Genomic DNA, 13,333 nt, shown 5'->3' with positions numbered 1-13,333 from the left:
TAAGAAGGTTTGCTGTGTCTGTCAGCGTAGTGTCCAGAGCATGGAGGCGCTACCAGGAGACAGGCCAGTACATCAGGAGACGTGGCAGGAGGGCAACAACCCAGCAGCAGGACCGCTACCTCCGCCTTTGTGTAAGGAGGAACAGGAGGAGCACTGCCAGAGCTCTGCAAAATGACCTCCAGCAGGCCACAAATGTGCATGTCTGCTCAAACGGTCAGAAACAGACTCCATGAGGGTGATATGAGGGCCTGACGTCCACAGGTGGGGGTTGTGCTTACAGCCCAACACCGTGCAGGACGTTTGGCATTTGCCAGAGAACACCAAGATTGACAAATTCGCAACTGGCGCCCTGTGCTCTCAACAGATGAAAGCAGGTTCACACTGTGCACATGTGACAGACGTGACAGAGTCTGGAGACGCCGTGGAGAACGTTCTGCTCCCTGCAACATCCTCCAGCATGACCGGTTTGGCATTGGGTCAGTAATGGTGTGGGGTGGCATTTCTTTGGAGGGCCGCACAGCCCTCCATGTGCTCGCCAGAGGTAGCCTGACTGCCATTAGGTACCGAGATGAGATCCTCAGACCCCTTGTGAGACCATATGCTGGTGCGGTTGGCCCTGGGTTCCTCCTAATGCAAGACAATGCTAGACCTCATGTGGCTGGAGTATGTCAGCAGTTCCTGCAAGACGAAGGCATTGATGCTATGGACTGGCCCGCCCGTTTCCCAGACCTGAATCCAATTGAGCACATCTGGGACATCATGTCTCGCTCTATCCACCAACGTCACGTTGCACCACAGACTGTCCAGGAGCTGGCACCTCATCAGGAGCATGCACAGCCGTTGTAGGGAGGTCATACAGGCACGTGGAGGCCACACACACTACTGAGCCTCATTTTGACTTGTTTTAAGGACATTACATCAAAGTTGGATCAGCCTGTAGTGTGTTTTTCCACTTAAATTTTGAGTGTGACTCCAAATCCAGACCTCCATCGGTTGAAAAATTTGATTTCCATTTTTTTATTTTTGTGTGATTTTGTTGTCCGCACATTCAACTATGTAAAGAACAAAGTATTTCAGAAGAATATTTAATTAACTCAGATCTAGGTTGTGTTCTTTTTGTGTTCCCTTTATTTTTTTGAGCAGTGTAGTTGACTGACATTAGCAATGTGCTAATGTCAGCAGTACATAACAGTATGCTTAACTCCTTGCCTGCCGCAGTTCTCTTAAAATAAAGACTTTTTAAATATGCTAATGAGCCTCAAGGTGCTATTAGGGCATTGCTTCAGCACCTGGAGGCTTGGTCTACGCACCCTTTGGCACGCCCAGGCCTGCGCCGAAGGAATCAAGCTGGCAGCAGGAGCGTGTCCTTCACTCATTGCGCTGCGCCGAATACTAAACGGGACGGCGCAGGATATTCGGGACACTGAAAAGAACTCGAAAGTCAATGAACTGGACCTGGGCGTGCCAAAGGGTGCGTAGACCGAGCCTCTAGGTGCTGAAGCAATGCCCTAATAGCACCTAGAGGATCATTAGCATATTTGAAAAGTCTTTATTTTAAGAGAACTGCCGCAGGCAGGGAGTTATAAAGAATACTGTTATGTACTGCTGACATTAGCACATCTCTCATGTCAGTCAGCTACATAACGTTATTTCTCGTGACAAAAACCCTTTAAAGGGGTGGTGTGAGATTAAGAAAACATGGCTGTGTTGTTACAGACACTCTTGTCCATGGGGTGTATCAGCTAATGCTTTTTCAACAGTCCACATTCCTTAGGTGAACAACTGGATTGCTGACTTTCTCAGCCAAGAAAGAATTGACCCAGTAGTGTGGGCCTTCATCTCGAGGTCTTCAAAGAGATCTGTTGAAAGTGGAGTCAGCCATATGTAGACCTCATGGCATCCAGATTGAATCTCAAATTGCTCTCCTTTGTGTCTTGAGCACAAGATCCTCTGGACACACACTGGTCATCTCCTGCCATCCATTTGTTTTCCCCAACATCTTCCATCCTCTTCTAATTCTACCTCAGTTCCTCAAGAAATTCAAAGCAGAAGGTGTCCCAGTGGTTCTCCTTGTGCTGATCTGGTCACCCTGTGGACACCCCTTGGCATCTTACTCTTCAGGGAGAACTTCTCTGTCTGAGGGACCACTGTTTAACCATAGTTTAGCTACTCCTTTTTTTAAGTTCATAGTTCCTATCATATTAAGGACACATGGTTCTTCCAAACAAACGGTGCAAATCACGCTGACTGCCAGAAAACCATTTTTGTTTTCAATCTGTCATAGAACATTGAACTCTTTTTTTCTAATGGTAGAGACAGATTGCACTTTCCCCTTTCTCTCCTGCTTTTCTAACTTCAGGATAGTCTACACATAAGTCTGGGCCTTAGCAGACTCAATGGTTAGGTATCAGCCTTTTCTGTTCTCCTCTAGCACTCTTTGGCAACCAAATTAGCTGTTCGTACTTTTGCAACGAGTGGCCTATGGCGTGCCTCCTCAACATCTGCCAACAGCCACAGGGGTAATTGGTTCTTGATGCATTGTATGCTTAATTTGAACCTCTGGACAACAATTCCCTCCATTTCTTTTCCTTGGTGGCAAACACCTGCATTCAGGTTGTCTCAGAACCACAGTACTCCAGTCTGCCCTGTCATTTCTCCTTAAAGGGGTTGTGCAGCAATTAATATTGATGACCTATCATCAGGATAGGTTATCAATATCTGATCAGTGGGGGTCCAACACCCTGCCCCCCGCGCCGATCAGGCACTCTATGCAAGCACTGCTTCCTCTTCATTACACTACACTTCGTCTCAAGTACTTGCTCTATTAAAGTGAATGGAGTGAGTACTTGAAATTACACTATGCCACTACTCCACTGGAGACGAGACGTAGTGTGAAGATTAGGAAGCAGCATTCTCATAGAGCGTCGCCTCCTCATCTCACAGCTGATCGTGATCAATATTAACTGCTGCACATCCCTTTAAGGTGATTTCAGGCTTTTTATATTAATGAGAATATTATCTCTCCTTCTGTCCTTCCCACATTTACAAACAAACCCTCCATAAATTTACCTTTCCATTCTTTTCTTCTCTCTTTTTTTAGTTATTTGTTATTCCATAAGGTCCTAGACAGGGTCTGGTGGCATCCAGTGTTACCACAGCCTGCTGTATTTTGTCCACTATTGGGTAGTAGCCCCCCATTTGGAAATGACCCATTTAACTAAAGCAGTAGGTGATTTGTGAGCATTCAGCATAGAACTTTGACATTCAGAATAGAATTTTGACATTGACCTTTTTCAGCAGTTTTTATATTGGGTGCATACCTTTGTCTACCTATCACAAGGTTTGCCAATCACCAATGCACTGTGATTACACTAGGGATTGCTTTGGAATGTCTCAAGGCTATGATCTGTGTCCTCTAATGACACAGACTAGAAAATTTTATTTTTATTACTCAGCGTAAAATCCTTTTCTTGTCTCATTCACTTGGGAACACAGCAAGGCACTGCGAATATTTTGCCTTGTAAGGAAGAGGCTCCCGTAGCCACAAGAAGATTGGTGTTTGTATAAGAAACACTTTGGCATGCAAAAGTAGATTTCAGTGACAATCAAGATCCCTGAGCACTGATATCTGGAGTTGGTGAGCTTGAGCGGTTTTGGAGCTGCAGTAGATTTATAGTATACCGCCAAGTCATTTTTGTTATGATGATGATGATGCATTTGAACAACCTCAATGGACAATATATGAACATATTGAATTGCCAGTTAAGCACACTTATATGGATTGGTCTCATTTGAACATTATGGCATTTAGTTTCTGCAATGTTAATTATTTTTAGAGCTATTGAGACACCTTTTAGGTATTATGATGCTTTCTTTGGCGGCAGTTTAGAGTTCTCTCTGCTTCCCTTTCTGCTTAGGTAAAATATAATGCTGGTGATCCATGTTCATCATTATCTCTCCCCTGATGATAACAGCCACCGGAGTACTCACTGCTCCTGTTGCACTGCGACCCATGCCACCTTCTCCTTCTTTCTGCTCTTGCTTGTACACACACTCTTCCTGGTTCTTAAACAGCTAGCATGTGCACAGACTAATCTGTCCTGCGCCTGTGACAGCGTTCCCGGAGGTATATATTCCCTTTCTCTATAAGAAGATGCCTGAGCAATAATGTTTCTAGCTTGTCTAGCTCCTGCAAAGGTGTTACGATATTGTGTGTTCTGATCTCCCGTACCTGATCTCTGCCTGTTAAGCATATTGACCCTGTGCTACCTTTCCTGACCTCTGCCTGATTACTGTATTGATCCTGTACTGCCTTCCCTACCCTATTGCCTGTTTTACAGTATTGCATGAACTCTGCTTATCTTGACCTTGGCTAGCCCTCCGATCACTCTTCTGCCTGTCCCCTTGATACCATGCATCAGCTTGTCTCTTGACCTGCCTGGATCACCAGTATCTGAATGGTGGCTACTCCTAGAGTTAACGGTCTGGTGGCTTCTGCATCAAACTCCATATACCCATATGGGAGTGAAAGGGTGAATACCAGGGGACCTACTTCACTGTACCCTCAGGAGTTGCCCAAGTCAAATCTGTTCAATGGCACAGTGGGTTCACACCTGCTGCATTACAGTTTTCTCAGGCCATTGACCCCACTGGAGTCCCCAAGCTTAGGCTATTGAATCTGTACAAGGAGCTGACTAGTCAGCAAAACCAGTAGGATCAATTGCTCTAGTATATGAATACCATTTCTGCAAGTCTGGACACCCTGCTTGCCTCTATCCCATCTTTCTTCCTCCAAGCTACAGCTCCTTTACCTTAGCCACAGTCTGCCCCTCATTCCAGTTGTACAGGTTTACACCTGCCATAGCCGCCTCATTATGAGGCGGACACCAAGACTTACTGTGGCTTTCTAATTCAGTGTACCATACACTTTGAATTCCAAGCCCACTAGTTCCCTATGGATCATGCCAAGTTGGCCTGCTTTGTATCTCTTCTGTCTTTTGAAGCATTGGGTTGGCCAATGTGGAGAATTCCTGACAACTTGCAACAGTTCCTAACTACCGTCCAAAGGGTCTTTCAGGAGCCTGGTCAGACTCCTTCAGCTGCATCTCTACTGCTACATCTGTACCAGGCAAATTGACTGTGGGCTAGTATAGCATCCAATTCTGCACTCTGTCTTCTCAGTTATTCTGCAATAACGAAGCAGCCTTCTGGGAGGGTCTGACAAGCTTTTCACCTACTCTGGATGAATCTGTTACTCTGGCTACTTGTATCAACTTGTGCTTCAGAGAACTTCTCAGAGAGTCTACTCATAAGAGAAAAAATCTGCTTCTGGCACAATTGTTCCAGAAGCCATTACTCCCTTCCTCATTTGCCACTATAGAGGAACATATGCAAGTGAAATGAATCAAGCTCTCTGAGGAGCTGAGCACAGACTCCGTAACAATTTGTGTGTCTACATTTGTGGCAAGGCTAACTTTTTAAGGAATTGCCCTCTCAAGTCAGGTGTTATGAGGACCTGCTATCAATTCGCTTCCAGAGAGAAAGGCCTCCACAGCACTCATTTTCCATACTCGACAAGCTCCTCCTGTTCCCTTGATATCGTTTTATAAGGGTTAAAGGGTGAAGACCAAGGGGCCACTGAGAAAACGATCTCAGGAGTAGTTTCAAGTAAAATCAGTTGAGTATACACAGTAGATAAAAAATCTGCTATGTTCAGTCCATAGATCCAGCTGGCCTACCCAATTTGGGATTACCTGAAGTATACAAGGAGCTGACTAATCAGCGCAGTCACCAAGAGTAACTCCACTTATATGGATTCTTTGATGGTTTCCACCATGGCTCAGTCTCCATAGTCTGCCTTATCTTCTCCGAAACCACAGTCAGCTTCCTTTTCTGGAGTTTCTGGTCTGCATCTACCTCTGCCACCACGCTATGAAGGGGATTCCCAAAATGTTTCATGTATTCCTGAACCAGTGCTCCATCCACTTGGAATTGCAGGCTCATCAGTTTCCAACCAACTTGTCCAAGGTCGCCTTCCTGGTTGTTCCTTCTATCTGATGATTTATCTTGGGTCACTCCTTTCTGGGAACACTAACCCCCTGACTGATAATTTATAGAACTTTCTGTCAATCTTCCATGAGGTCTTTGAGAAGCCTGGCTGGACAGCCTCAGCAGTCTCTTCTATATTAGGATAATATTCTATTCAGTTCCATACACACTGACCTAGAACAACTAAGCCATATTGGATGCCTTCTGGTAAAGTCTGTCAAGGTGCATCAAGGATGAACCAGCAGGTCAGGGTTTATCAACTAACCTGGATGATCTGCTTGCACGTGCTACCCACATAGATGTCAGGTTCAGGTAGTGTCTCCAAGAATCTGCTCAGGAAAGGAGAATTCCACAACTGCCACCCTTGTTCCAGAAGCCGTTGTCTCCTCCTTCTTTTGCCACTGCTGAGAAACCCATGCAGCTTGACAGATTTAAGTTACCCGAGGAAGAGTGTCATCACAGACACATCAGTAATTTGTTCTTCGACTGTGGTGGCAAGCGTTTTTATGTGCAGCCTTGCCCTCTCAAGCCAGGAAACTCCAGTGTTTAGGATTATTTGGAGTGATAATCTTAGGTGAAGATGCTCTCTCTACAAAAATTATAATTCCTGTTGTTCTCTCCTATGGTAGCATCTGGTTCACCAAACAGGCCTTCCCAGACTCCAGTTTTGCTGGTAATTTCTTGCACTAGCCCTAGTGATCCTGTACCACATACCTACAGTACTTTTGGAAAAGTCCTTGTCTGTAGCATCTGTCAATGGGATACCTCAGCCAGAAGCAAACCTCTATGCTACAATGCCTAGGGATCTTCAGGTGTGAATCATGCATACAGATAAGATCTACTTCTATGTACTGTCCATCAGTTCTCTGCTGCTTAGATTATCCTGACTGAAGAACCAGTATTCCCAGCCCTTCATCCCTGAGCTCTTTGATAGTATCCATGGGGCGAGGGTATGCATGAAATTGGATCTTCAATGGTCCTACAACCTGAAGAGGGCAATGAGTTGCAGACTACTTTCAATACTTATGACTGTCATTACAAGTATCTTGTCATTCCCTTCAGCCTTGCTGTCTTCTAAGAATTCATCAGTGATATATTCTGAGACCTACGTTATGTCTTTCTGGTGGTCTTTCTTGAAGATATCCTAGCTTACTCGTCAGACTTAAAGGGAACCTGTCACCAGGATTTTGTGTATAGAGCTGGGGACATGGGCTGCTAGATGGCCGCTAGCACATCTGCAATACCCAGTCCCCATAGCTCTCTGTGCTTTTATTGTGTTAAAAAACCGTTTTGATCCATATGCAAATGAACCTGATATGAGTCCTGTGTCTGGAGATGAGTAAAATTTTCTGAGCGCAGCACCGCCCCGTGTCCTCCGAATCTCCTCCTTGCTGGCTGACGTCACAGAGCTGGAGCGCGGAAATCTCGCGATGCGCGAGCTAGAGCATGCGCAGTGTCGGCATCATGTTCATTCCCTGTGCTGGCATCAGCACAGGGAACGAACTACGCATGCGCTAGTACGCGCATCGCGAGATTTCGGCTCTCCAGCTCTGTTATGTCAGCCAGCAAGGAGGAGATTCGGAGGACGCGGGACGGTGCTGGGCTCCTTTCCGCTGGACTCATCTCCGGACACAGGACTCATATCAGGTTCATTTGCATATGGATCAAAACGTTTTTTTAACACAATAAAAGCGCAGAGAGCTATGGGGACTGGGTATTTCAGATGTGCTAGCGGCCATCTAGCAGCCCAGGTCACCAGCTCTATGCACAAAATCCTGGTGACAGGTTACCTTTAACATCACAGCGGAGACATGTTTGTGCCACCCTCCAACATGTGCAGGAGAACAGACTGTACTCTAAATTTGAGAAATGCCTTTTCAAGAAAAAAATCTTTTCCGTTCCTGGGTTATGTAATTTCTGACTGTGACAAATGGACCCAAAGAAGCTGTCTGCAATCTTAGACTGGCCTTATCCTGCAGGCTTGCATGCCATACCACCAACAATTAATTTATCATTTTTCCATTCTTACCGCTCTGTCACAGCTCTTAGTAGGAAATGGGTGCACACAAGGGAGTGGTCACCTGAAGCAGAATCTACCTTTCTATCCCGCAAGCAGGCTTTCTCGTTGGCTTTGATTTTTCTTTGCAGTTCTTTTTGGAGGTAGTTATGTCCTCCTTGGGTGCCAGAGCTATCCTTATTCTTTTTTTTAATCAGATACATTTTTATTATCAGTTTTTTGTCTTTCTCAAACATCAATAAGACATTGTTTACAAACAATGGGCATATACAATATCAATCAATCATATATAGTATATACAAAACACACCACATGACTACAAAAGACATGGCATATATCTATGCATAGAATCAAATGGAATATGCAATTTTAACGTAAACCCGTAACCACCCATCAACAAGTAACCCTACAATCCCAGACCCCTCAAGAGCAGGACACAATCATGGTGGTTTCTCTTCAGCTCCACATTCCTGGAGCGCCGGCACCGTACTAATAACTCTTATATTAACAATCAGCATCAATTCCCAGTCACCTATACATCCATAAGGTATTATTATTCAACTCATGCACCATACCCTGTTTACATGTAGAACAGTCTTCAGCAATTATCAGCATATATCCATCATATACATCACCAGCTGTGGGTTACCTCTCCCTTTTTCCACACTCAGAATCGCACCTCAGGTTTACATACAATCCCTTCCATTAACATACTCAACGAGTACTCAGTAGGCTTCTTGTAAGCGCTAACCAAGGGCTACAACATCCAGAGTTATCAATCCAACTGCCCCATATTGCCTCAAATTTAGACAGACATTTCCTTTTTTGATAGACACCCCTCTCAAGGCGAATCACTACATTTAATCTGGCTATATATTCTGAGATAAGTGGGGGCACTGTCTGGATCCATTTTGCCGCTAACGTTTTCCTCGCCTGATATAGCATTCTCTCTATCCCAGTAACTGTTACAGATTGTATATTATCTTCTGGCAGTAATCCTAAAATGCAAGTTTTGGGGTCTAGCTTAAACTTGGTGTTATATACCTTATTTATAAGATGTAATTCTGCCTTCCAGTAAGATGTCAATGAGGGGCACGACCACATCATATGTAGTAGATCAGCTTCAGCACTTCCAAATTTCGGACAATTTGGACTATCTCTGTAACCTATTTTATGTAAAAACACCGGGGTCTTATATACTCTATGTATTAAGTACAAATGGGAAAGACGTGCAGCTTCACTAAGAGATAATGTAAGGGTAAGTTCTATTGCCTCTGCCCATTGTTCATCCGTGAGCTCACCTAGATCCCTTTCCCAGTGATGTCTGCTTCTCAATGGGTGTCCTTTAAGAAAATCCTCCAATAAATTCTGATACACTACAGAGATTGCTCCTTTTACTGATCCAGCAGCTACCACTGTGCTCAGTGTATGATTAGATGTAAACACTATCGGAGCTACTTTGGATTGAGCATCCAATGCATGCCTGAGTTGCAAGTACCTATAGAATTGTGAAGAGGGTAACCCAAATTCAGAACATAGTTGCTGATAATGTTTTAGAATCCCACCGAATAGATATGACCTAAGTTCCATATTCCTTTATCGTTCCACCTAGAGAATCCATTCAGGCCCTCCAATTCATGGAGCGCCGGATTGTTCCAAATAGGCGAGATATTGGTTAATCCCACTATCCCTAAAATATTTCTAGCCTTATTCCATACCTTTTTCATGAGCATCAATATTGGGATATGTCCTACTTTCCCTTTCACATCTCCTTTTAATAGCTGCCAGCGGGGGAGATTTGTTTGACACCCATCTCATCAGACGACCACTCTTTCCACCTGAGTCACCTACCACCCCCCATCCCTTGAAGAGTTGCATTTGGGCCGATAAGAAATACACCTTAGGATTAGGTAGGGCAAGACCTCCTGCATCCTTATTCCTCTGCAGTATTTCATATTTTATTCTGCCCCTATTGTTTTTCCATATAAAGAAACAAAATAGTTGTATTTTATGGAAGTAGTGCACAGGGATCCATATGGGGGAATTGTGCAGAATATAGAGCAACTGAGGCATGAATATCATTTTTAGCAGATTACCTCTACCTATTAATGACAGAGGCAATTTATGCCATACAGCAATCTTACTTTTAAATCAAGGGTAGGAGGTTATTAGTAATATAATCTACAGGGTTCATTGACACTATCACTCCGAGGTACTTAAAAGAGTGTACCACCTTAAGCTCAGAGAAAGCAGCAGAACGAGACGGTATCTGAGGAGATACTGGGAGAATCACCGACTTATCCCAGTTTATGAGAAGTCCAGACTGGTCACCAAATTTAGAAACCATAGATATTATAGAATCCATGGATCTCTCTAGGTCACTTACATAAATCAACATATCATCCGCGTATAACGACACGCGTTCCTCAGTAACACCCCTCAATAGTCCTCCCATCAAAGGCGTAGAACGTAAAAGACATGCCAAATGTTCAATTGCTATTGCAAATAATAAAGGAGATAACGGACAACCTTGTCTCGTCCCCCTCTCCAGAGCAATTGCTGGTGAAAGATGACCATTCACCCTGATCCTAGCCCTAGGCTCACAGTATAAAAGCTTGACCCATTTAAAAAAAACAGCACCAAAGCCCATCTTAGTCATGACCGCCCATAAATATTTCCACTCAACGCTGTCAAAAGCTTTGGCAGCATCAAGAGAAATTACCGCAGCTCTATTATCCTGAACATCCCTTCGTTCTATCTGGAGATTTAAGAACAGCCGTCTGAGATTCAAAGCCGTGGATTTACCAGGCATGAAGCCAGATTGATCATCATGAATAATGGTTTGAATGACTCTGTTTAAACGATTGGCCAGAACTTTAGCTAAAAGTTTAACATCCACTGTCAGGAGAGAAATGGGCCTATATGAATCCACCAGTGAGGGGTCTTTGCCTGCTTAGGTATCACTACAACTATCGCCTCCCTCATGGAACAAGGTAATCTACCATTACTATAAGCATCTTTAAATACCGTTAGAAGATGTGGAAGTAATAACTCCCCATGTTTTTTATAAAATTCCCCAGGAAGACCATCCCCACCAGGCGCCTTTTCATTGGGTAAAGAGTTCAATGCCATTTCCAGTTCCTCCAGAGTTATGTCTTCCTCAAGAAGTGACTTATTTTCCTCAGATAAGGCAGGAATATCCATCCCTTCTAAATAACTAGATCTACTAGAGTCGGTAGTGACCAGTCTGGACCTATAAACCTCTCCAAAGTGCATATAGAATTCTTCCAGGATATTCTCATCTCCCGTCACCAATTGCCCACCATTTCCCTTGAGCGATGTTATAGAGGAAGGACCTTGTTGTGCTTTAGTCACAGTGGCTAACAAGTGACCCGCACTTTCCCCTTCAGCAAAATACCTCTGATTCATAAATAGGCGCTTATCTTCTGCCCTAGTTTGTATATGTTCCCTCAGAAGTTTTTGAGCTTCATTCCATTGCGCCTCATTAGTCAATGTGGGCTGTTCTATATATTTGGCCTCCAACTGCATAACTCTATCCGATAGTTCCCTGTCCAGAACACGACTTTTAGACTTTTTAATACTGATATGCTTTATATACAGCCCTCTAACAAATGCTTTCAAAGCATCCCATACCATATCCATCAACGTCGAACCTACATTAATAGACAAAAAATCATTAATGGATCCAGAAATCTCAGTTCCAGTATCCACTATTGACAACCAGAACGGGTTTAGACGCCAAATAGGTCTCGTAGCACGTATGTGTTTGCCCACTTCCAAGGTAATCAATAACGGAGAATGGTCATATAAACTACGAGGTAAGTATGAGATACCCTTTGTCAGGGTTACTAAGGATAGGGATCCAATTGCTAAATCTATTCTGGACAAGGAACCATGCGACGTCGAGTAACATGAATATTGACGCTGTTCAGGGTTTATGGTTCTCCAAATGTCACAGAGATCTACCTCCGATATCAATCTCGCCAGAGAAGTAGGAGCAGCAGAGCATGTTCCCAGCCCACTATGGAATTTATCCAGGAAGCCATTAAGATACATATTAAAATCCCCTACCATCAATGTAGGGACTAATGGGAATTTAGATGTAAAAGTAATAATCATCCTCATAACTTCAGCTGAATATGGGGGGGGAACATACACCGCCACTAAGACAACCCTGAACTGGAAGATATAACAATCTAAACATATAAATCTCCCATCTTCATCAATATATGATTCACGGACAACAAACTGTATAGATATATGCACTAAAATGCTAACACCTCTGGCATGTGTGGAATGAAATTCACATCCCATCCATGCTTTATGTGCCAAATGCGTCCTATCAGCAGACAAATGGGTTTCAGATAAACACACAATAGCTGGCTGTACATCCTTTAGAGCATGGAAGATAGCTGCACGTTTAGACGTCTGCGACATTCCTCTCACATTCCAGGCTACTATATTAACAGAAGACATTGTGACTACTCCTATGCATACACAGAAGTCGGTGCCGACATCCCCACGAGAACCTCCCACTAGAAGCAACTTTAAAGATAGAGCCTGCCCCCCTAATCCCCCCTCCCAACCCCCCCCCCCCAAACTTTCTTAAACATTCTGCAAGTTATAAACTTGATAAACAGGGGTACACCATACATACATAAAGTGAACCTAACTGCCATGGGTTAATAATAGAAATACAGGTAAAAGAGCAGTTTCCTATTGAGTATAGGTGCATCAACCTGGATATACACGAGGACAGTCTGCCCACCCTCCTACCCTACCTCATAATAACCCATATAATGTGGAAAATAACCGACAATAAGTCAAGACATAAAACCTCCCTCATTAGAAAAACACAACAGATTTCCACATAACTGTGCCCGGCACTACGGGGTGTCAATCAGCAGACACAATAAAAATAAGAACAGTTCCATCAAAGATATCACCGTCTCTTCAGGTATTGTTGCCACGCCGATCCTTTTCATGTGTGTCCAGCCATTGGCACGCCTCAGCCAGATCATCAAACATATGTGTGGATCCATTTGCAACCACCCGAAGTTTTGCCGGGTACAACATGGAGTAAGGCCACTGTAATAATCTCAGACATTTCTTTACGTCCAAAAATTTCGCCCTCAGTTTCTGTATTTCTGTAGAAAAATCCAGGAACATAAGAATCCGGTTGTCATCAATGCGGATGTCAGGGGTGTCTCTGGCAGCTTTAAGAATGGCTTCACTGTCTCTGTAGTG

The 13,333-nt window shown here is 43.9% G+C and overlaps 1 protein-coding gene across 1 annotated transcript in view; it reads left to right on the top strand.

Annotated features, from left to right (window-relative positions):
- The window catches only part of LOC121008297 (E3 ubiquitin-protein ligase RNF213-like), a 253,825-nt gene that overhangs the window by 106,333 nt on the left and 134,159 nt on the right, over positions 1–13,333 (top strand). The window lies entirely within an intron of this gene.

The sequence above is a fragment of the Bufo bufo genome, chromosome 1, assembly GCF_905171765.1.
Source record: "Bufo bufo chromosome 1, aBufBuf1.1, whole genome shotgun sequence".
Taxonomy (NCBI): Eukaryota; Metazoa; Chordata; class Amphibia; order Anura; family Bufonidae; genus Bufo; species Bufo bufo.
Note: the sequence above shows the minus strand (reverse complement) of the source record. Positions and strands in the feature narration are given on the sequence as shown.